Below are 25,895 nucleotides of genomic sequence, written 5' to 3'. Positions count from 1 at the left end.
TGTTCGGGGTCACAGCGGTGATGTAATGTTCGGGGTCACAGCGGTGATGTAGTGTTCGGGGGTCACAGTGGTGATGTAGTGTTCGGGGTCACAGCGGTGATGTAATGTTCGGAGGTCACAGCGGTGATGTAATGTTCGGGGGTCACAGCGGTGATGTAGTGTTCGGGGTCACAGCGGTGATGTAATGTTCGGAGGTCACAGCGGTGATGTAATGTTCGGGGGTCACAGCGGTGATGTAGTGTTCGGGGTCACAGCGGTGATGTAATGTTCGGGGGTCACAGCGGTGATGTAATGTTCGGGGGTCACAGCGGTGATGTAGTGTTCGGGGTCACAGCGGTGATGTAGTGTTCGGGGGTCACAGCGGTGAAGTAGTGTTCGGGGGTCACAGCGGTGATGTAGTGTTCGGGGGTCACAGCGGTGATGTAATGTTCGGGGGTCACAGCGGTGATGTAATGTTCGGGGGTCACAGCGGTGATGTAGTGTTCGGGGGTCACAGCGGTGATGTAGTGTTCGGGGGTCACAGCGGTGATGTAGTGTTCGGGGGTCACAGCGGTGATGTAATGTTCGGGGGTCACAGCGGTGATGTAGTGTTCGGGGGTCACAGCGGTGATGTAGTGTTCGGGGGTCACAGCGGTGATGTAGTGTTCGGGGGTCACAGCGGTGATGTAATGTTCGGGGGTCACAGCGGTGATGTAATGTTCGGGGGTCACAGCGGTGATGTAGTGTTCGGGGGTCACAGCGGTGATGTAGTGTTCGGGGTCACAGCGGTGATGTAGTGTTCGGGGGTCACAGCGGTGATGTAGTGTTCGGGGTCACAGCGGTGATGTAATGTTCGGAGGTCACAGCGGTGATGTAATGTTCGGGGGTCACAGCGGTGATGTAGTGTTCGGGGTCACAGCGGTGATGTAGTGTTCGGGGGTCACAGCGGTGAAGTAATGTTCGGGGGTCACAGCGGTGATGTAATGTTCGGGGTCACAGCGGTGATGTAATGTTCGGGGTCACAGCGGTGATGTAGTGTTCGGGGGTCACAGCGGTGATGTAATGTTCGGGGGTCACAGCGGTGATGTAATGTTCGGGGGTCACAGCGGTGATGTAGTGTTCGGGGGTCACAGCGGTGATGTAATGTTCGGGGGTCACAGCGGTGATGTAATGTTCGGGGGTCACAGCGGTGATGTAGTGTTCGGGGGTCACAGTGGTGATGTAATGTTCGGGGGTCACAGCGGTGATGTAATGTTCGGGGGTCACAGCGGTGATGTAATGTTCGGGGGTCACAGCGGTGATGTAGTGTTCGGGGGTCACAGCGGTGATGTAATGTTCGGGGGTCACAGCGGTGATGTAGTGTTCGGGGGTCACAGCGGTGATGTAATGTTCGGGGGTCACAGCGGTGATGTAATGTTCGGGGTCACAGCGGTGATGTAATGTTCGGGGGTCACAGCGGTGATGTAGTGTTCGGGGGTCACAGCGGTGATGTAGTGTTCGGGGTCACAGCGGTGATGTAATGTTCGGGGGTCACAGCGGTGATGTAGTGTTCGGGGGTCACAGCGGTGATGTAATGTTCGGGGGTCACAGCGGTGATGTAGTGTTCGGGGTCACAGCGGTGATGTAATGTTCGGGGGTCACAGCGGTGATGTAGTGTTCGGGGTCACAGCGGTGATGTAATGTTCGGGGGTCACAGCGGTGATGTAGTGTTCGGGGGTCACAGCGGTGATGTAGTGTTCGGGGGTCACAGCGGTGATGTAATGTTCGGGGGTCACAGCGGTGATGTAATGTTCGGGGGTCACAGCGGTGATGTAATGTTCGGGGGTCACAGCGGTGATGTAGTGTTCGGGGGTCACAGCGGTGATGTAATGTTCGGGGGTCACAGCGGTGATGTAATGTTCGGGGGTCACAGCGGTGATGTAGTGTTCGGGGTCACAGCGGTGATGTAGTGTTCGGGGGTCACAGCGGTGATGTAGTGTTCGGGGGTCACAGCGGTGATGTAGTGTTCGGGGGTCACAGCGGTGATGTAGTGTTCGGGGTCACAGCGGTGATGTAATGTTCGGGGGTCACAGCGGTGATGTAATGTTCGGGGGTCACAGTGGTGATGTAGTGTTCGGGGGTCACAGCGGTGATGTAGTGTTCGGGGTCACAGCGGTGATGTAATGTTCGGGGGTCACAGCGGTGATGTAGTGTTCGGGGTCACAGCGGTGATGTAATGTTCGGGGGTCACAGTGGTGATGTAGTGTTCGGGGGTCACAGCGGTGATGTAATGTTCGGGGGTCACAGCGGTGATGTAATGTTCGGGGTCACAGCGGTGATGTAATGTTCGGGGGTCACAGCGGTGATGTAATGTTCGGGGGTCACAGCGGTGATGTAGTGTTCGGGGGTCACAGCGGTGATGTAATGTTCGGGGGTCAGAGCGGTGATGTAATGTTCGGGGGTCACAGCGGTGATGTAATGTTCGGGGGTCACAGCGGTGATGTAATGTTCGGGGGTCACAGCGGTGATGTAGTGTTCGGGGGTCACAGCGGTGATGTAATGTTCGGGGGTCACAGCGGTGATGTAGTGTTCGGGGGTCACAGTGGTGATGTAGTGTTCGGGGTCACAGCGGTGATGTAGTGTTCGGGGTCACAGCGGTGATGTAGTGTTCGGGGGTCACAGCGGTGAAGTAATGTTCGGGGGTCAGAGCGGTGATGTAATGTTCGGGGGTCACAGCGGTGATGTAGTGTTGATTTTGGAAAACCCTATATATTATTGAACATTAAAAAATAATCACTGTCATGGAGCCTATCTGCTACATCTGCACTTTCATCTCCCCCCTTACCTTTCAGCCCTGCCCTGATGACTTTAAGGAATCCTGAACGTGATAGGTGTTGATTTGTGAAAACGTCTTTAAGATAGAAGATTATAAAATAACCACTGTGATCAGGACTGATTGCTACATCTGCAGCTTCATCCCCCTCCTGCGCCCTTCTGTGATGATGACAAAGGGACCTCCAGTAAGCAGTAACTTGTTACCTAATTGATAAGAGATGATTTGAAGAAAACTTATTTCTTATAGAAGATTAAAAAATAATTCCTGTTATCAGGGCTGACTGCTACCACTGCAGCTTCATCTCCCTCCTACCCTTTTTCCTGATTACTACGATGGTATCCCCAGCAATCAGGGTCTTATTTCCTAATTGATGAGTGTTCATTTATGAAAAACGTATTTATTGTAAAAGATTATTAAATAATTAGTCATAGGGGCCGACTGCTACATCTGCAGCTTCATATCCCTCCTATCCTACTTCCCTGTCCTGATGACTACAAGTGGGCCCCCAGCGATCAGGCACTCGTCTCCTAATTGATTAGTGTTGATTTGGGCTGAATCTGCAATATAGAAGATTATAAAGTAACCACTGTCATTGGGGCCGACTGTTACATCTGCAGCTTCATCTCCCCCCTATCCACTTCCCTTATGACGTCAAGGGGACCTCCAGTAATCAGTAACTTGTCAGCTAACTGATAAGAGTTGATTTGCAGAAAACTTATTTCTTCTAGAAGGTCAAAAAATAATAGTGTCATCAAGGCTGGCTGCTTCATCTGCAGCTTCCTCTCCCTCCTACCCCTTTCCCTGATTAGTACGATGATACCCCCAGCAATCAGGCTCTTATATCCTAATTGATAAATGTTGATTTGGAGACAACATTTCTTATAGAAGGTCAAGAAATAATACCGTCAATAAGGCTGACTGCTTCATCTGCAGCTTCATCTCCCCCCTATCCACTTCCCTTATGACGACAAGGGGACCTCCAGTAATCAGTAACTTGTCAGCTAACTGATAAGAGTTGATTTGCAGAAAACTTATTTCTTCTAGAAGGTCAAAAAATAATAGTGTCATCAAGGCTGACTGCTTCATCTGCAGCTTCCTCTCCCTCCTACCCCTTTCCCTGATTAGTATGATGATACCCCCAGCAATCAGACTGTTATATCCTAATTGATAAATGTTGATTTGGAGAAAACGTTTCTTATAGAAGGTCAAGAAATAATACCGTCAATAAGGCTGACTGCTTCATCTGCAGCTTCCTCTCCCTCCTACCCCTTTTCTCTGATTGCTACGATGGTACCCCCAGTAATCAGGCTCTTATCTCCTAATCGATAAGTGTTTGTGAAAGACGTATTTTTTATGAAAGATTATAAAATAATTATTGGCATCGGAGCTGACCGCTACATCTGCAGCTTCACCTCCCCCCTACCCTGCTTTAGTATGACCAATATGTCCTGCATCCCTGGCTTTGCTCTATGGGGGCCTCCTGGCAGAGCTGGAGCGTAGTGCTCGTCCCCCAGTCATTAAATGTCTGTCCCCGTAGACTAATGACTGCGCGGGCGCTAAGCTCTGATTACGCCGCCGCTCGCCGCCTTCCCCTCCCCCATCACCATCATTTCGCCCCTTTACAAATTAACCTGCATATTAATCATCATCGCGCCCTACATAAAGTGACCTTTCAAGGAGCTCATTAAAAATAATGCACCTGTTTATTAATGGTGTATTTCCGTGCAATTACCGAGTGGAAAATCCCGACCCCTTCTCCTTTTTGTTTTTTATTTATTAACTCCGTCAGTTCCAGTCCGGATGAGGACGATTAGGAAAGCTGAGTGACAAGCCAAACCTGTAAATGAGCCTCCGTTGGTTATTATTCAGCTTTTTTCAGACCCCTGAGTGGCTAATCTGCTTAGTCGCTTCATTATATATTTATATTATATTTTCCATTCAGGCATCCAGAAAAGATGGGTGAAAACTATGTTAGATTATGATTCAGCTTTCCCAAATTTCAGAACGATAGATATTCCTTAGTAATGAGAGGAATTATGAGATCAATTACTGTTCATGATTCTGGGAAAGCTGGGTGCCGCATTCATGACCATATTAGTCATTACTCCAGCTTTTCCAGACTCCTGAACAGAAAATCTGCAGAGTTTTATAATGATATGTACTATCACTCCGCATCTCCCATTTGGGACTGTGGGAAAGCTGTGTGAATGTTGTATTAGCGCTGAGACTTTTCACATTGTACTTGCAGTCATATCTGTAGGCATAGTCTTGTACATAGGGGCAGTATTATAGTAGTTATATTCTTGTACATAGGGGCAGTATTATAGTAGTTATATTCTTGTACATAGGGGCAGTATTATAGTAGTTATAGTCTTGTACATAGGGGCAGTATTATAGTAGTTATATTCTTGTACATAGGGGCAGTATTATAGTAGTTATATTCTTGTACATAGGGGCAGTATTATAGTAGTTATATTCTTGTACATAGGAGCAGTATTATAGTAGTTATATTCTTGTACATAGGAGCAGTATTATAGTAGTTATAGTCTTGTACATAGGGGCAGTATTATAGTAGTTATATTCTTGTACATAGGAGCAGTATTATAGTAGTTATAGTCTTGTACATAGGGGCAGTATTATAGTAGTTATATTCCTGTACATAGGGGCAGTATTATAGTAGTTATATTCTTGTACATAGGAGCAGTATTATAGTAGTTATATTCTTGTACATAGGAGCAGTATTATAGTAGTTATATTCTTGTACATAGGAGCAGTATTATAGTAGTTATATTCTTGTACATAGGAGCAGTATTATAGTAGTTATATTCTTGTACATAGGGGCAGTATTATAGTAGTTATATTCTTGTACATAGGGGCAGTATTATAGTAGTTATATTCTTGTACATGGGAGCAGTATTATAGTAGTTATATTCTTGTACATAGGGGCAGTATTATAGTAGTTATATTCTTGTACATAGGAGCAGTATTATAGTAGTTATATACTTTACATAGGGGCAGTATTATAGTAGTTATATTCTTGTACATAGGGAGCAGTATTATAGTAGTTATATTCTTGTACATAGGGGCAGTATTATAGTAGTTATATTCTTGTACATAGGGGCAGTATTATAGTAGTTATATTCTTGTACATAGGAGCAGTATTATAGTAGTTATATTCTTGTACATAGGGGCAGTATTATAGTAGTTATATTCTTGTACATAGGGGGCAGTATTATAGTAGTTATATTCTTGCACATAGGGGCAGTATTATAGTAGTTATATTCTTGTACATAGGGGCAGTATTATAGTAGTTATATTCTTGTACATAGGGGGCAGTATTATAGTAGTTATATTCTTGTACATAGGGGCAGTATTATAGTAGTTATATTCTTGTACATAGGAGCAGTATTATAGTAGTTATATACTTTACATAGGGGCAGTATTATAGTAGTTATATTCTTGTACATAGGAGCAGTATTATAGTAGTTATATTCTTCTACATAGGAGCAGTATTATAGTAGTTATATTCTTGTACATAGGAGCAGTATTATAGTAGTTATATACTTTACATAGGGGCAGTATTATAGTAGTTATATTCTTGTACATAGGAGCAGTATTATAGTAGTTATATACTTTACATAGGGGCAGTATTATAGTAGTTATATTCTTGTACATAGGAGCAGTATTATAGTAGTTATATACTTTACATAGGGGCAGTATTATAGTAGTTATATTCTTGTACATAGGAGCAGTATTATAGTAGTTATATTCTTCTACATAGGAGCAGTATTATAGTAGTTATATTCTTGTGTATAGGAGCAGTATTATAATAGTTATATTCTTGTACATAGGGGGCAGTATTATAGTAGTTATATTCTTGTACATAGGAGCAGTATTATAGTAGTTATATTCTTGTACATAGGGGCAGTATTATAGTAGTTATATTCTTGTGTATAGGAGCAGTATTATAGTAGTTATATTCTTGCAAATAGGAGCAGTATTATAGTAGTTATATTCCTGTACATAGGGAGCAGTATTATAGTAGTTATATTCTTGTACATAGGGGCAGTATTATAATAGTTATATTCTTGTGTATAGGAGCAGTATTATAATAGTTATATTCTTGCACATAGGAGCAGTATTATAGTAGTTATATTCTTGTACATAGGAGCAGTATTATAGTAGTTATATTCTTGCACATAGGAGCAGTATTATAGTAGTTATATTCCTGTACATAGGGAGCAGTATTATAGTAGTTATATTCTTGTACATAGGGGCAGTATTATAATAGTTATATTCTTGTGTATAGGAGCAGTATTATAATAGTTATATTCTTGCACATAGGAGCAGTATTATAGTAGTTATATTCCTGTACATAGGGAGCAGTATTATAGTAGTTATATTCTTGTACATAGGGGCAGTATTATAGTAGTTATATTCTTGTGTATAGGAGCAGTATTATAATAGTTATATTCTTGTGTATAGGAGCAGTATTATAATAGTTATATTCTTGCACATAGGAGCAGTATTATAGTAGTTATATTCTTGTACATAGGGGCAGTATTATAGTAGTTATATTCCTGTACATAGGGAGCAGTATTATAGTAGTTATATTCTTGTACATAGGGGCAGTATTATAGTAGTTATATTCTTGTACATAGGGGGCAGTATTATAGTAGTTATATTCTTGTACATAGGGGCAGTATTATAGTAGTTATATTCTTGTACATAGGAGCAGTATTATAGTAGTTATATTCTTGTGTATAGGAGCAGTATTATAATAGTTATATTCTTGCACATAGGAGCAGTATTATAGTAGTTATATTCTTGTACATAGGGGCAGTATTATAGTAGTTATATTCCTGTACATAGGGAGCAGTATTATAGTAGTTATATTCTTGTACATAGGGGCAGTATTATAGTAGTTATATTCTTGTACATGGGGGCAGTATTATAGTAGTTATATTCTTGTACATAGGGGCAGTATTATAGTAGTTATATTCTTGTACATAGGAGCAGTATTATAGTAGTTATATTCTTGTACATAGGAGCAGTATTATAGTAGTTATATTCTTGTACATGGGGGCAGTATTATAGTAGTTATATTCTTGTACATAGGGGCAGTATTATAGTAGTTATATTCTTGTACATAGGGGCAGTATTATAGTAGTTATATTCTTGTACATAGGAGCAGTATTATAGTAGTTATATTCTTGTACATAGGGGCAGTATTATAGTAGTTATATTCTTGTACATAGGGGCAGTATTATAGTAGTTATATTCTTGTACATAGGAGCAGTATTATAGTAGTTATATTCTTGTACATGGGGCAGTATTATAGTGGTTATATTCTTGTACATAGGGGGCAGTATTATAGTAGTTATATTCTTGTACATTGGGAGCAGTATTATAGTGGTTATATTCTTGTACATGGGGCAGTATTATAGTAGTTATATTCTTGTACATGGGAGCAGTATTATAGTAGTTATATTCTTGTACATGGGAGCAGTATTATAGTAGTTATATTCTTGTACATGGGAGCAGTATTATAGTAGTTATATTCTTGTACATAGGGGCAGTATTATAGTAGTTATATTCTTGTACATAGGGAGCAGTATTATAGTAGTTATATTCTTGTACATAGGGGCAGCATTATAGTAGTTATATTCTTGTACATAGGGGGCAGTATTATAGTAGTTATATTCTTGTACATAGGAACAGTATTATAGTAGTTATATTCTTGTACATAGGAGCAGTATTATAGTAGTTATAGTCTTGTACATAGGGGCAGTATTATAGTAGTTATATTCTTGTACGTAGGAGCAGTATTATAGTAGTTATAGTCTTGTACATAGGGGCAGTATTATAGTAGTTATATTCTTGTACATAGGGGCAGTATTATAGTAGTTATATTCTTGTACATAGGGGCAGTATTATAGTAGTTATATTCTTGTACATAGGGGCAGTATTATAGTAGATATATATATACAGTGCCTACAAGTAGTATTCAACCCCCTGCAGATTTAGCAGGTTTAATAAGATGCAAATAAGTTAGAGCCTTCAAACTTCAAACAAGAGCAGGATTTATTAACAGATGCATAAATCTTACAAACCAAAAAGTTTTGTTGCTCAGTTAAATTTTTATAAATTTTAAACATAAAAGTGTGGGTCAATTATTATTCAACCCCTAGGTTTAATATTTTGTGGAATAACCTTTGTTTGCAATTACAGCTAATAATCGTCTTTTATAAGACCTGATCAGGCCGGCACAGGTCTCTGGAGTTATCTTGGCCCACTCCTCCATGCAGATCTTCTCCAAGTTATCTAGGTTCTTTGGGTGTCTCATGTGGACTTTAATCTTGAGCTCCTTCCACAAGTTTTCAATTGGGTTAAGGTCAGGAGACTGACTAGGCCTCTGCAACACCTTGATTTTTTGCCTCTTGAACAAGGCCTTGGTTTTCTTGGCTGTGTGCTTTGGGTCGTTGTCTTGTTGGAAGATGAAATGACGACCCATCTTAAGATCCTTGATGGAGGAGCGGAGGTTCTTGGCCAAAATCTCCAGGTAGGCCGTGCTATCCATATTCCCATGGATGCGGACCAGATGGCCAGGCCCCTTGGCTGAGAAACAGCCCCACAGCATGATGCTGCCACCACCATGCTTGACTGTAGGGATGGTATTCTTGGAGTCGTATGCAGTGCAATCCAGTCTCCAAACGTCACGTGTGTGGTTGGCACCAAAGATCTCGATCTTGGTCTCATCAGACCAGAGAACCTTGAACCAGTCAGTCTCAGAGTCCTCCAATTGATCATGAGCAAACTGTAGACGAGCCTTGACATGACGCTTTGAAAGTAAAGGTACCTTACGGGCTCGTCTGGAATGGAGACCATTGCGGTGGAGTACGTTACTTATGGTATTGACTGAAACCAATGTCCCCACTGCCATGAGATCTTCCCGGAGCTCCTTCCTTGTTGTCCTTGGGTTAGCCTTGACTCTTCGGACAAGCCTGGCCTCGGCACGGGAGGAAACTTTCAAAGGCTGTCCAGGCCGTGGAAGGCTAACAGTAGTTCCATAAGCCTTCCACTTCCGGATGATGCTCCCAACAGTGGAGACAGGTAGGCCCAACTCCTTGGAAAGGGTTTTGTACCCCTTGCCAGCCTTGTGACCCTCCACGATCTTGTCTCTGATGGCCTTGGAATGCTCCTTTGTCTTTCCCATGTTGACTATGTGTGAGTGCTGTTCACAAGTTTGGGGAGGGTCTTAAATAGTCAGAAAAGGCTGGAAAAAGAGATAATTAATCCAAACATGTGAAGCTCATTGCTCTTTGTGCCTGAACTACTTCTTAATACTTTAGGGGAACCAAACAGAATTCTGGTGGGTTGAGGGGTTGAATAATAAATGACCCTCTGAAAAGACTTTTCACAATTTAAAAAAAAATAAACAAAGAAATAACATTTTTTTTTGCTGCAGTGCATTTCACACTTCCAGGCTGATCTACAGTCCAAATGTCACAATGCCAAGTTATTTCCAAATGTGTAAACCTGCTAAATCTGCAGGGGGTCGAATACTACTTGTAGGCACTGTATGTCAGAAGATCAGTTTTTCGTGATTTCCTATTTAGGTGTGATATGACTGTATGGATTATCTGAGTATTACATAATGTGTTTGTGGCTCCCGATGTCAGTGCTTATTAATAAGTCGTATATTGAGCTGCTGTCTTCCTATAATCCATGTTACCTGTCGGCCCAGAGATTGCAGACTGCAATGAGAGCCAGATGCCGTCCCAGGCAGTCACCCAGACACAACATCTCCCTATTAATAGCAGCAGCTCACACCTGCCTCGCTGGCTCCTCACACCTTCCTCGCTGGCTCCTCACACCTGCCTCGCTGGCTCCTCACACCTTCCTCGCTGGCTCCTCACACCTTCCTCGCTGGCTCCTCACACCTGCCTCGCTGGCTCCTCACACCTTCCTCGCTGGCTCCTCACACCTTCCTCGCTGGCTCCTCACACCTTCCTCGCTGGCTCCTCACACCTGCCTCGCTGGCTCCTCACACCTTCCTCGCTGGCTCCTCACACCTTCCTCGCTGGCTCCTCACACCTTCCTCGCTGGCTCCTCACACCTTCCTCGCTGGCTCCTCGCACCTGCCTCGCTGGCTCCTCACACCTTCCTCGCTGGCTCCTCACACCTTCCTCGCTGGCTCCTCACACCTTCCTCGCTGGCTCCTCACACCTTCCTCGCTGGCTCCTCACACCTGCCTCGCTGGCTCCTCACACCTTCCTCGCTGGCTCCTCACACCTTCCTCGCTGGCTCCTCACACCTTCCTCGCTGGCTCCTCACACCTTCCTCGCTGGCTCCTCACACCTTCCTCGCTGGCTCCTCACACCTGCCTCGCTGGCTCCTCACACCTTCCTCGCTGGCTCCTCACACCTGCCTCGCTGGCTCCTCACACCTGCCTCCCTGGCTCCTCACACCTGCCTCGCTGGCTCCTTCCTGTGCTCTGTGCTGGACTCTCAGGGGCTCGGTGCTGTTAGTGGGGGCCCGATTGCCCCTTGTAGGATAAAAGCTGAATGCGAAATGAGAATCTTAGACCTCAATAGTCTGCCCAGAGTGACTGCCCCGAGCACTGATCTCAACCAGTAAAATGTTCATCTACAGGTAGGAAGTGCTGGGATTTCTCTTCATGCAGACACGTAAGAAGCATTTCTCCAAAAAATAGGGAAAAATCAATCTCTACATTCATCTCTATCTCATATTTATCTAACAATGAAAGAAAGGGAAAAAAAAAGTGGGCAGCGCTCAATAGCAAACTCCGTGCAAAAAAAAAACTTGGAGGGTTACAACCAGTGGGTTTGCACCTAGACCTGTACTTTTGCTTGTGCGGCTCCTTTTTTTTTAATATCATCAACATTCTGCCAGTACTATAGGTGCTGGAACTCTCTACCCCGAGTTCCCAGCATGCAATGCTTCTGGCCTTTTTATTGTCAATAAAATAAAGTAGAGATCTATCGATCTATCTATTATCTATCTCTCTATCATCTATCTATTTATCTATATACATTGCAACCCAAAATCCTTTGATAAACTTAAGATTTCGTGATGCCTTGCCAGAAGCGGAAACCAACCCAAAAACATCTGTGACCTTCCACCGTATTTGACTGTAGGTACTGTGTTTTTTTCTTTGTAGGCCTCATTCTGTTTTCGGTAAACAGTAGAATGATGTGCTTTACCAAAATGCTCTGTCTTAGTCTTATCTGTCCACAAGATGCTTTCCTAGAAGGATTTTGGCTTACTCACTTACATTTTGGCAAACTGCAGTCTGGCTTTTTTTTATGTCTCTGTGCCAGCAGAGCTTCGGTCTCCTGCCATAGCGTTTCACTTCACTGAATTGTCGACGGATAGTTCGCTCTGACATTGATGCACCCTGAGCCTGCAGGACAGCTTGATTTTCTTTGGCGCTTTATTGGAGCTTCTTATCCACCATCCGGACTATCCTGCTCTGCAACCTTCCATCAATTTTTCTTTGCCTTCCCATCAGGGAGATTAGCTATAGTGCCGCGGGTTGTAAACTTTTTGATTATGTTGTGCACTGTGGACAAAGGAACATAAAGATCTCAGAAGATCGACTTGTAACCTTGAGATTGTTGATATTTTTCAACAATTTTAGTTCTCAAGTCCTCAGACAGTTCTCTTCTTCTCTTTCTGTTCTCCATGCTTAGTGTGGACACACAGACGCACAGTGTAAAGATTGAGTCAACTTCTGTCCTTTTTATCAGGTTTCAGGTCTGATTTGCATATTGCCCACACCTGTTACTTGCCATAGGTGCGTTTGAACGAGCATCACTTAATTGAAACAAAGTTGTTTATTCACAATTTTGGAACGGTGCCAACAATTTTGTCCTGCCCATTTTTGGGGTTTTGTGTGAAATTATGTTCAATTTGTCTTTTTTTTCCTTTGCTTTTTTGTGTTGTTTCATTACACGCAAAGGAAATAAACGTGTGTATAACAAAATATGTGTAATGGCAATAATGTCCTGGGAGAAATTCTTCATTTAAAGAATGCCAACACTTTTGGTCATGTATATCTATCTATCTGTCTATTATCTATATATTATCTATCTATCTATTATCTATCTATCTATTTATTATTCTATTTATCTATCTATCTATCTATCTATCTATCTATCTATCTATCTATCTATCTATCTATCTATCTATTATCTATCTATCTATTATCTATCTATCTATTTATCTATCTATCTATCTATCTATTATCTATTATCTATTATCTATCTATTATCTATTATCTATCTATCTATATCTATGTATCTATCTATCTATTATCTATCTATTATCTATTATCTATCTATCTATCTATATCTATGTATCTATCTATTATCTATCTATCTATATCTATTATCTATCTATGTATCTATCTATCTATGTATCTATCTATATCTACGTATCTATTATCTATCTATCTATCTATTTATCTATCTATTATCTATTATCTATCTATTATCTATCTATCTATTTATCTATCTATCTATTATCTATCTATTATCTATTATCTATCTATCTATATCTATGTATCTATCTATTATCTATCTATCTATCTATATCTATTATCTATCTATGTATCTATCTATCTATCTATGTATCTATCTATATCTACGTATCTATTATCTATCTATCTATTTATCTATCTATTATCTATCTATTATCTATCTATCTATTATCTATCTATCTATATCTATGTATCTATCTATTATCTATCTATCTATTTATCTATCTATTATCTATCTATCTATTTATCTATCTATCTATTATCTATATCTATTATCTATCTATCATCTATCTATTATCTATTTATCTATCTATTATCTATATCTATGTATCTATCTATTATCTATCTATTATCTATCATCTATCAGTTATCTATATATTTATTATTTAACTATTATCTATCTATTTTCTATCTATTGTTATATCTCTCATTTATCTATCTATTCTGTCTATTTATTTATCTATCTATCTATCTATCAATCTATTATCTATCTATATATTATCTATCTATCTATCTATCATCTATCTATTTTCTATCTATTATCTATCTATTATCTATCTATCTATCATCTATATCTATCTATTATCTATCTATCATCTATATCTATCTATTATCTATCTATCTATTATCTATCTATTATCTATCTATCTATCTATCTATCTATTATCTATATCTATTATCTATCTATCTATTATCTATCTATTATCTATTTATCTATCTATCTATCTATTATCTATATCTATGTATCTATCTATCTATGTATCTATCTATCTATCTATATCTACGTATCTATTATCTATCTATCTATCTATCTATCTATTATCTATCTATTATCTATTATCTATCTATTATCTATCTATCTATTTATCTATCTATCTATTATCTATCTATTATCTATCTATCTATATCTATTATCTATCTATCTATCTATCTATCTATCTATCTATATCTATTATCTATCTATGTATCTATCTATCTATATCTACGTATCTATTATCTATCTATCTATATCTACGTATCTATTATCTATCTATCTATCTATTTATCTATCTATTATCTATATCTATGTATCTATCTATTATCTATCTATTATCTATCATCTATCAGTTATCTATATATTTATTATTTAACTATTATCTATCTATTTTCTATCTATTGTTATATCTCTCATTTATCTATCTATCTATTCTGTCTATTTATTTATCTATCTATCTATCTATCAATCTATTATCTATCTATATATTATCTATCTATCTATCTATCATCTATCTATTTTCTATCTATTATCTATCTATTATCTATCTATCTATCATCTATATCTATCTATTATCTATCTATCATCTATATCTATCTATTATCTATCTATCTATTATCTATCTATCTATTATCTATCTATCTATTATCTATTTATCTATCTATCTATTATCTATATCTATGTATCTATCTATCTATCTATGTATCTATCTATCTATATCTACGTATCTATTATCTATCTATCTATTTATCTATCTATTATCTATTATCTATCTATTATCTATCTATCTATTTATCTATCTATCTATTATCTATCTATTATCTATTATCTATCTATCTATATCTATGTATCTATCTATTATCTATCTATCTATCTATCTATCTATATCTATTATCTATCTATGTATCTATCTATCTATCTATGTATCTATCTATCTATATCTACGTATCTATTATCTATCTATCTATCTATTTATCTATCTATTATCTATCTATTTATCTATCTATTATCTATCTATCTATATCTATGTATATATCTATTATCTATCTATCTATTTATCTATCTATTATCTATCTATCTATTTATTTATCTATCTATCTATTATCTATATCTATTATCTATCTATCTATTATCTATTTATCTATCTATTATCTATATCTATGTATCTATCTATTATCTATCTATTATCTATCATCTATCAGTTATCTATATATTTATTATTTAACTATTATCTATCTATTTTCTATCTATTGTTATATCTCTCATTTATCTATCTAGCTATTCTGTCTATTTATTTATCTATCTATCTATCTATCAATCTATTATCTATCTATATATTATCTATCTATCTATCATCTATCTATTTTCTATCTATTATCTATCTATTATCTATCTATCTATCATCTATATCTATCTATTATCTATCTATCATCTATATCTATCTATTATCTATCTATATATTATCTATCTATCTATCTATCATCTATCTATTTTCTATCTATTATCTATCTATTATCTATCTATCATCTATATCTATCTATTATCTATCTATCATCTATATCTATCTATTATCTATCTATCTATTATCTATCTATCTATTATCTATCTATCTATTATCTATATCTATTATCTATCTATCTATTATCTATCTATCTATGTATCTATCTATCTATATCTACGTATCTATTATCTATCTATCTATTTATCTATCTATCTATTATCTATCTATTATCTATCTATCTATTATCTATTTATCTATCTATCTATTATCTATATCTATCTATCTATAATAATAATAATCTTTATTTTTATATAGCGCTAACATATTCCGCAGCGCTTTACATTTTGCACACATTATCATCACTGTCCCTGATGGGGCTCACAATCTAAATTCTATCTATCTATCTATGTATCTATCTATCTATATCTACGTATCTATTATCTATCTATCTATTTATCTATCTATTATCTATCTATCTATTATCTATTTATCTATCTATCTATTATCTATATCTATGTATCTATCTATTATCTATCTATCTATCTATCTATCTATATCTATGTATCTATCTATTATCTATCTATCTATTTATCTATCTATTATCTATCTATCTATCATCTATCTATCTATTATCTATCTATGTATCTATCTATTATCTATCTATGTATCTATCTATATCTATGTATCTATCTATTATCTATCTATTTATCTATCTATCTATCTATCTATCTATCTATCTATCTATCTATCATCTATCTATCTAGCTATCTATTATCTATCTATTATCTATCTATCTATTATCTATATCTATCTATCTGTCATCTATCTATCTATTATCTATCTATCTATCTATCTATATATTATCTATCTATCTATCTATCATCTATCTATTTTCTATCTATTATCTATCTATTATCTATCTATCTATCATCTATATCTATCTATTATCTATCTATCATCTATATCTATCTATTATCTATCTATATATTATCTATCTATCTATCATCTATCTATTTTCTATCTATTATCTATCTATTATCTATCTATCTATCATCTATATCTATCTATTATCTATCTATCATCTATATCTATCTATTATCTATCTATCTATTATCTATCTATCTATTATCTATCTATCTATCTATTATCTATATCTATTATCTATCTATCTATTATCTATCTATCTATGTATCTATCTATCTATATCTACGTATCTATTATCTATCTATCTATTTATCTATCTATCTATTATCTATCTATTATCTATCTATCTATTATCTATTTATCTATCTATCTATTATCTATATCTATCTATCTATCTATCTATGTATCTATCTATCTATATCTACGTATCTATTATCTATCTATCTATTTATCTATCTATTATCTATCTATCTATTATCTATTTATCTATCTATCTATTATCTATATCTATGTATCTATCTATTATCTATCTATCTATCTATCTATATCTATGTATCTATCTATTATCTATCTATTTATCTATCTATTATCTATCTATCTATCATCTATCTATCTATTATCTATTATCTATCTATGTATCTATCTATTATCTATCTATGTATCTATCTATATCTATGTATCTATCTATTATCTATTTATCTATCTATCTATCTATCTATCTATCTATCTATCTATCTATCTATCTATCATCTATCTATCTAGCTATCTATTATCTATCTATTATCTATCTATCTATCTATTATCTATCTATTATCTATCTATCTATTATCTATTTATCTATCTATCTATTATCTATATCTATCTATCTATCTATCTATCTATCTATGTATCTATCTATCTATATCTACGTATCTATTATCTATCTATCTATTTATCTATCTATTATCTATCTATCTATTATCTATTTATCTATCTATCTATTATCTATATCTATGTATCTATCTATTATCTATCTATCTATCTATATCTATGTATCTATCTATTATCTATCTATCTATTTATCTATCTATTATCTATCTATCTATCATCTATCTATCTATTATCTATTATCTATCTATGTATCTATCTATTATCTATCTATGTATCTATCTATATCTATGTATCTATCTATTATCTATTTATCTATCTATCTATCTATCTATCTATCTATCTATCTATCATCTATCTATCTAGCTATCTATTATCTATCTATTATCTATCTATCTATCTATTATCTATCTATTATCTATCTATCTATTATCTATTTATCTATCTATCTATTATCTATATCTATCTATCTATCTATCTATCTATGTATCTATCTATCTATATCTACGTATCTATTATCTATCTATTTATCTATCTATTATCTATCTATCTATTATCTATTTATCTATCTATCTATTATCTATATCTATGTATCTATCTATTATCTATCTATCTATCTATCTATATCTATGTATCTATCTATTATCTATCTATCTATTTATCTATCTATTATCTATCTATCTATCATCTATCTATCTATTATCTATCTATGTATCTATCTATTATCTATCTATGTATCTATCTATATCTATGTATCTATCTATTATCTATCTATCTATCTATCTATCTATCTATCTATCTATCTATCTATCTATCTATCTATCTATCCGGAAGTGAACACCACTCCCCCACCAGGCAGCACAGAGCATTGCATGCTGATAGAAGTGATGGCAGCGCCCCCCACAGTCCGGTCCGGGTACTGACATACAGGAGTCTTTGCAGCAGATGTGCTGACCTGTCCCTCTGTTCCCGGCATTATCGGACATTATTAGGATATTGCCGGTTATCACCTTCCTGCCTCTAATATTGGGTGAAGCCCCTCTGCTGCCCCTTATATATGAGATTATTTTTTCCGCCAGCCTTTCCTCTTCTCCGGCTCCCCCCGTGTAACGTCTCCACCTCCGGGAACGCCGGGTTCTTATTATTCTTATTGTTATTTGCCGCAGATGGCGACGAGCCGGGTAATTATTTGGGGCTGATTTGTCAGGCTCCACAGCATCAGGTGACGGCAGCGGAGGCAGCGGCTTGTTTTATCCGCAGTTTGCATGAATTAGCGCTGATTTATATAGTGTTTGTTCCCCGCTCTTTATCCTCGCGCATAATGACAGTAAATGTTACCATAGGAACACAGCCAGGTATATATCACATTATTGTTTACCTGTCACAAAAGGGAAATTATCGCAGGAGCAAAACTGTGCAATTCCAGATAAAGCTCCATTTAGGCCGACGGCGCTAGCGACGCAGCAGAGCCGGGAACACGACCGCATCAGTGACAGGGACAAAACGACTGCAAATGTGCAACCATTCGTAATCTATAATGTGGGGGCGGCCGGCAGCGTGGGCAGCGCCTGCGGAGGAGCAGACGCCGGCGGGGGGCTTTCTTGCTCCATTATAACATTATATGAGAATAAACATCGGAAATTCGGAAATATCTGCAGAATCCAGGTCCAGCAGGACCATCCTGGACTTTGGTTATTGTCAGAGGTGACCCATGTTACTGGAGGACCCTACAGTAAAACTAGTGGGATCAGATACTACCTGCATTACTAGCAGCTGCCAGCAGAGGGCAGCATGACTCTCCTGATCACAGATCATGGGATTGAGGATGTGGTACCTTGGGCTTTATCAGGTATAACACATTTCACGGTCGCTTGCTTGCTCCGATGCGGGCCGCCAACAAGCAACAGGTGCTATATGGGCAAGCTATGGCACTCTGGGCATGGAATAACTTTTGGGACAAATAAATGCATTTTTAGGTGTAAGTGTTTTATTTTTAACAGCGTCAATCATCACCTTGGGCTTTCTCAGGTTTTACACATCTCACCGTCGCTTGCTTGCTCCGATGCGGGCCGCCAACAAGCAACAGATGCTATATGGGCAAGCTATGGCACTCTGGGCATGGAATAACTTTTTGGACAAATTAATGCATTTTTAGGTGTTATTGTTTTCTTTTTAACAGCGTCAATCATCACCTTGGGCTTTCTCAGGTATTACACATCTCACCGTCGCTTGCTTGCTCCGATGCGGGCCGCCAACAAGCAACAGATGCTATATGGGCAAGCTATGGCATTCTCTGGGCATGGAATAACTTTTTTGACAAATTAATGCATTTTTAGGTGTAAGTATTTTTTTTAACAGCCTCAATCTTCACCTTGGGCTTTATCAGGTATTACACATCTCACCGTCACTTGCTTGCTTGCTCCGATGCGGGCCGACAACATGTAACAGATACGATATGGGCAGCTATGGCTCTCTGGGCATGGAATAACTTTTGGGACAAATTAATGCATTTTTAGGTGTAAGTGTTTTTTTTAACAGCATCAATCTTCACCTTGGGCTTTATCAGGTATAACACATTTCACCGTCACTTGCTTGCTTGCTCCGATGCGGGCCGCCCACAAGTTATAGATGCTTTTAATTCACCTATCAATCTAACACAGTACCCCATTCTCATGCTGTATAACTTGCCAGCTACTATTTTTAAGTAGGCAAGTTTTTTTTTCAATGACATTATGCTATAGGTCCTGGAACTTCCTTTTTCTCACCTCCCAGCATGCTTTGTTTCTAAAATTGTCCAATGAATGGCATGCACTAAACTGCAAGCCTACTTCTCCTTTCTGCCTGTATGCAGTGTGACAGACAGGAGAGCAGGAGCAGAGAGACAGACCTGCCCCCGCATCCTTTAAAGGGACAGATCCGCCACCACTTCCTGTAGAGGCAATGTGCTACCCCCACTTCCTGTGGAGAGAAAAATATATGTCCGTACTTCCTGTAAGAGATATAAAGACCTGCCCCCACTTCCTGTAAAGGGACAAACATTTTCCCCAAGTTCCTATAGACCAGAGGTGGGGAATATTTTTTCTGCCAGGGGCCATTTGAATATTTATACCATAATTCGGGGGCCGTATCAAATTATCAACTTGAACATTACACTGCTATTTTTGGTCAAACATTTAGTTAACGCCCCCCTAATGTGACAGCTGGAGCTGCTTCTGCGATGTTAGGTGGTCTGGATGATGTTTCATCTCATAACTACTTTTCCAGGTCTGCGTTGGGCTGGAACACAGGCTACTCTTTGCCATGATGAGTTTTGTAAAGAACTCACAGCAGTAAGTCATACATGTATATTGCACTGCAAGTCTCCTCACAGTGGGAAATCTGTCACTGCTCATGATAAATTTATAGACCTCAATCAAAGGGAAATCTGCAGTATACATCACATAGTGGAAACTGAGACTGCTGTATATACATCACATAGGAAACACTGAGACTGATGTATATACATCGCATAGGAGATATCGAGCTATCGTCTGGTTACACAAACCCCTGCACTTATTAGAACTGCTTCACTTTCCTTTTAGCAGTGCAGGTTTTTCTTGATCTGTTATTGTAAGCGTTAATCAGTTCTGTCTATCTCCTGGAGCTCTCCTTCCAGAATTGTGTCAGCTGTTCTGTGTTGGCCACTCCTCTCAGGTATATGTGCTCACCACTTCTTATAGGGAATTGCTGGTGATAGCTTACAAACTCCTGGATTTGTGTTGAAGGAGTAGTCTAATTAGCAGTCAGTTGGTGTTGTTTTCAGGAGATATCTGCGTGGATTTGGTGTTGTGTTTATCATTATCCTCTTCCAATTTGGTTTGTCCATCTTACTGTTCCTTTGATTTCCACTCGGTTGTTCTGTGAGTGTATTTGTGTGATTATAGTTTACTTTAATCACTGTCTGTTTTCCCTATCTGTCAGGTTTGTGTTATCCTATACACTTCTGAACCATGACTCCTTGGGTGTAGGAGAAAACAGATCCTCATGCATATAGGACCATAGCAAGGTACGAGACCCCAACATCAACATCAGGGGTAATCTGGTGAACAGGGATAGCCTACGATCCTCCTAGCTTGAGTAACAGGGAAAGAGCCCATTGTCTTGTGAAATAGTGCTACAGTATCATGACATACACTTCACATAGGAGACATCGAGACTGCTATATATAGATCACATAGGAGACACAGAGACTGCTATATATACATCACATAGGTGACCCTGAAACTGCTGTGTATACACCACAGGAAACATGGGTCTGTGGTATATACATCACTGCATTCATGAGGCTGAGGCATAGACATCCCAGGGGACATGAGGCTGGAGCATAAACAACCCATGGGGCTGGGGCATAGACATCCCAGGAGACATGGGGCTGGGGCATAGACATTCCAGGAGACATGGGGCTGGGGCATAGACATCCCATGAGGCTGGGGCATAAACATCCTATGAGACATGGGGCTGGGGCATAGACATCCCAGGAGACATGGGGCTGGGGCATAGACATCCCAGGAGACAAGGGGCTGGTGCATAGACATCCCAGGAGACATGGGGCTGGGACATAGACATCCCAGGAGACAAGGGGCTGGGCATAGACATCCCAGGAGACAAGGGGCTGGGGCATAGACATCCCAGGAGACAAGGGGCTGGAGCATAGACATCCCAGGAGACATGGGGCTGGGCATAGACATCCCAGGAGACATGGGGCTGGGCATAGACATCCCAGGAGACAAGGGGCTGGGCATAGACATCCCAGGAGACAAGGGGCTGGGACATAGACATCCCAGGAGACAAGGGGCTGGAGCATAGACATCCCAGGAGACATGGGGCTGGGCATAAACATCCCAGGAGACATGGGGCTGGGCATAAACATCCCAGGAGACAAGGGGCTGGGACATAGACATCCCAGGAGACAAGGGGCTGGGACATAGACATCCCAGGAGACAAGGGGCTGGGACATAGACATACCAGGAGACAAGGGGCTGGGACATAGACATCCCAGGAGACAAGGGGCTGGGCATAGACATCCCAGGAGACAAGGGGCTGGGACATAGACATCCCAGGAGACATGGGGCTGGGCATAGACATCCCAGGAGACAAGGGGCTGGGACATAGACATCCCAGGAGACAAGGGGCTGGGGCATAGACATCCCATGAGACATTGGGCTGGGGCATAGACATCCCAGGAGACATGGGGCTGGGGCATAGACATCCCATGAGACATTGGGCTGGGGCATAGACATCCCAGGAGACATGGGGCTGGGCATAGACATCCCAGGAGACATGGGGCTGGGACATAGACATCCCAGGAGACATGGGGCTGGGCATAGACATCCCATGAGACATGGGGCTGGGGCATAGACATCCCATGAGACATGGGGCTGGTGAATAGACATCCCAGGAGACATGGGGCTGGGGCATAGACATCCCAGGAGACAAGGGGCTGGGACACAGACATCCCAGGATACATGGAGCTGGGCATAGACATCCCATGAGACATGGGGCTGGTGCATAGACATCCCAGGAGTCATGGGGCTGGGGCATAGACATCCCATGAGACATGGGGCTGGGACACAGACATCCCAGGATACATGGAGTTGGGGCTTAGACATCTTAGGAGACATGGGGCTGGGACACAGACATCCCAGGAGACATGGGGCTTGGACATAGACATCCCAGGAGACATGGAGTTGGGGCATAGACATCCCAGGAGACATGGAGTTGGGGCATAGACATCCCAGGAGACATGGGGCTGGGGCATAGACATCCCATGAGACATGGAGTTGGGGCATAGACATCCCAGGATACATGGAGCTGGTGCATAGACATCCCAGGAGACATGGAGTTGGGGCATAGACATCCCAGGAGACATGGAGTTGGGGCATAGACATCCCAGGAGACATGGGGCTGTGATATAGACATCACCGGAGATCCTGGGGCTGCGGCATAGATATCATAGGAGATATACAGCTATGGTAAAGACATCACAGGAGACACTTGGGGCTGCAGTATATACATCACAGGAAATGTGACTGTGGTATAGACATCACATGAGACGCTGACGCTTCTGTCTTTTGTGGGACAGAAATGCATCACTGGCGCTGTCCAGCGTGAGGACGTAATATTTAATTGCATGTGCTGCAGCATTCAGAAGTGAACGCTGCATGCGCGTGCTCCCAGAATAAGAGGAAATTAAAGGGCTGGCAAAGAGCTGCAAGCTTGAGGACTGTGACCCTCGGGAATCTGCCCAGGAGCTGGAGGAGAAAAGGTTATCGTGGGCCCGTGGAGCGTGGGGTTCTCCACCCTTGCTTTAGACAGAGAAGACCCGCAACAGTTCCTGTAGAAATACAAAGACTTTCCTCCACTTCCTGTAAAGAGTCAAAGATCCTCCAGTTCCTGCACATAAAGACTTTCCTCCACTTCTTGTAGAGACACAAATCCCAACCCCCCACTTCTTGTAGAGACACAAATCCCTACCCCCCACTTCTTGTAGAGACACAAATCCCTACCCCCCACTTCTTGTAGAGACACAAATACCAACCCCCCACTTCTTGTAGAGACACAAATCCCTACCCCCCACTTCTTGTAGAGACACAAATCCCAACCCCCCACTTCTTGTAGAGACACAAATCCCTACCCCCCACTTCTTGTAGAGACACAAATACCAACCCCCCACTTCTTGTAGAGACACAAATCCCTACCCCCCACTTCATGTAGAGACACAAATACCAACCCCCCACTTCTTGTAGAGACACAAATACCAACCCCCCACTTCTTGTAGAGACACAAATCCCAACCCCCCACTTCTTGTAGAGACACAAATCCCAACCCCCCACTTCTTGTAGAGACACAAATCCCTACCCCCCACTTCTTGTAGAGACACAAATCCCTACCTCCCACTTCTTGTAGAGACACAAATCCCTACCTCCCACTTCTTGTAGAGACACAAATCCCAACCCCCCACTTCTTGTAGAGACACAAATCCCAACCCCCCACTTCTTGTAGAGACACAAATCCCTACCCCCCACTTCTTGTAGAGACACAAATCCCTACCTCCCACTTCTTGTAGAGACACAAATCCCTACCTCCCACTTCTTGTAGAGACACAAATCCCTACCTCCCACTTCTTGTAGAGACACAAATCCCTACCTCCCACTTCTTGTAGAGACACAAATCCCAACCCCCCACTTCTTGTAGAGACACAAATCCCTACCCCCCACTTCTTGTAGAGACACAAATCCCAACCCCCCACTTCTTGTAGAGACACAAATCCCTACCCCCCACTTCTTGTAGAGACACAAATACCAACCCCCCACTTCTTGTAGAGACACAAATACCAACCCCCCACTTCTTGTAGAGACACAAATCCCAACCCCCCACTTCTTGTAGAGACACAAATCCCAACCCCCCACTTCTTGTAGAGACACAAATCCCTACCCCCCACTTCTTGTAGAGACACAAATCCCTACCTCCCACTTCTTGTAGAGACACAAATCCCTACCTCCCACTTCTTGTAGAGACACAAATCCCAACCCCCCACTTCTTGTAGAGACACAAATCCCAACCCCCCACTTCTTGTAGAGACACAAATCCCTACCCCCCACTTCTTGTAGAGACACAAATCCCTACCTCCCACTTCTTGTAGAGACACAAATCCCTACCTCCCACTTCTTGTAGAGACACAAATCCCTACCTCCCACTTCTTGTAGAGACACAAATCCCTACCTCCCACTTCTTGTAGAGACACAAATCCCAACCCCCCACTTCTTGTAGAGACACAAATCCCAACCCCCCACTTCTTGTAGAGACACAAATCCCTACCCCCCACTTCTTGTAGAGACACAAATCCCTACCTCCCACTTCTTGTAGAGACACAAATCCCTACCTCCCACTTCTTGTAGAGACACAAATCCCAACCCCCCACTTCTTGTAGAGACACAAATCCCAACCCCCCACTTCTTGTAGAGACACAAATCCCTACCTCCCACTTCTTGTAGAGACACAAATCCCTACCTCCCACTTCTTGTAGAGACACAAATCCCTACCTCCCACTTCTTGTAGAGACACAAATCCCAACCCCCCACTTCTTGTAGAGACACAAATCCCAACCCCCCACTTCTTGTAGAGACACAAATCCCAACCCCCCACTTCTTGTAGAGACACAAATCCCAACCCCCCACTTCTTGTAGAGACACAAAGCCCTACCCCCCACTTCTTGTAGAGACACAAATACCAACCCCCCACTTCTTGTAGAGACACAAATCCCAACCCCCCACTTCTTGTAGAGACACAAAGCCCTACCCCCCACTTCTTGTAGAGACACAAATCCCAACCCCCCACTTCTTGTAGAGACACAAATACCAACCCCCCACTTCTTGTAGAGACACAAATCCCAACCCCCCACTTCTTGTAGAGACACAAAGCCCTACCCCCCACTTCTTGTAGAGACACAAAT

This window comes from Ranitomeya imitator, chromosome 4 (genome assembly GCF_032444005.1).
Source record: "Ranitomeya imitator isolate aRanImi1 chromosome 4, aRanImi1.pri, whole genome shotgun sequence".
Lineage (NCBI taxonomy): Eukaryota > Metazoa > Chordata > Amphibia > Anura > Dendrobatidae > Ranitomeya > Ranitomeya imitator.
The sequence above is the reverse complement of the archived record's forward strand: the minus strand, read 5'-3'. Positions refer to the sequence as shown.